Below are 705 nucleotides of genomic sequence, written 5' to 3'. Positions count from 1 at the left end.
ACATTTGAATGTACGTAGTACGAGACTTAATATCAATGTTTCAATTCGGTGTACATTGTAAGATTTGAACCGAGGACCAGGCATACGGGTAATTATTTCGAATTCGTTCCATACTAAGTTTTGAAAAGTTGACATTGACTCAGTTTGTTGTGCTATTTTGTAGGTCATATGTTTGAATCCATCCAAAAGTTTTCTCACTACCATGGTGTTCATCATATACATATGAATTTGTATTTAAAAAGTAGCGTGGATACAGTGAAATGTGAAATCCACGTTAGAATTGGAGATCGCTACGTGACACACACTCTAATTCAAATAACTAACTACCTGACACACACTCTAATTCAAATAACTAATTATGTGACACACAATAAAATCCACGTTAGCGTGGGTACTGTTTCGATTTTTTTTCAAATAACTCCTCATTAATTAATTTATAGTACTCCCTCTGTTCACTTTTATAAGACCTTGAAGACATTTCAGACAATGTGCAAAATAGTTCATTTTAAGTTGTTTGAAACGACTTACAAAAGTGAACAGATGGAGTATGTCGTTTCGAATGACTAATTATTGCAAGGAAAACACGGGCATGGTAATACATACAGATTCGTTTGCAAATGAAAGAAGATTCGTTTGCATTCTCAAATGTAGGCGCACCAGGCAGACCAGGGTCGTGTCGGGGTGGACGCTGCTTCGGTGCCTTAA

The sequence above is a fragment of the Triticum dicoccoides genome, chromosome 5A (assembly GCF_002162155.2).
Source record: "Triticum dicoccoides isolate Atlit2015 ecotype Zavitan chromosome 5A, WEW_v2.0, whole genome shotgun sequence".
Lineage (NCBI taxonomy): Eukaryota > Viridiplantae > Streptophyta > Magnoliopsida > Poales > Poaceae > Triticum > Triticum dicoccoides.
This window is presented reverse-complemented; position numbering follows the sequence as displayed.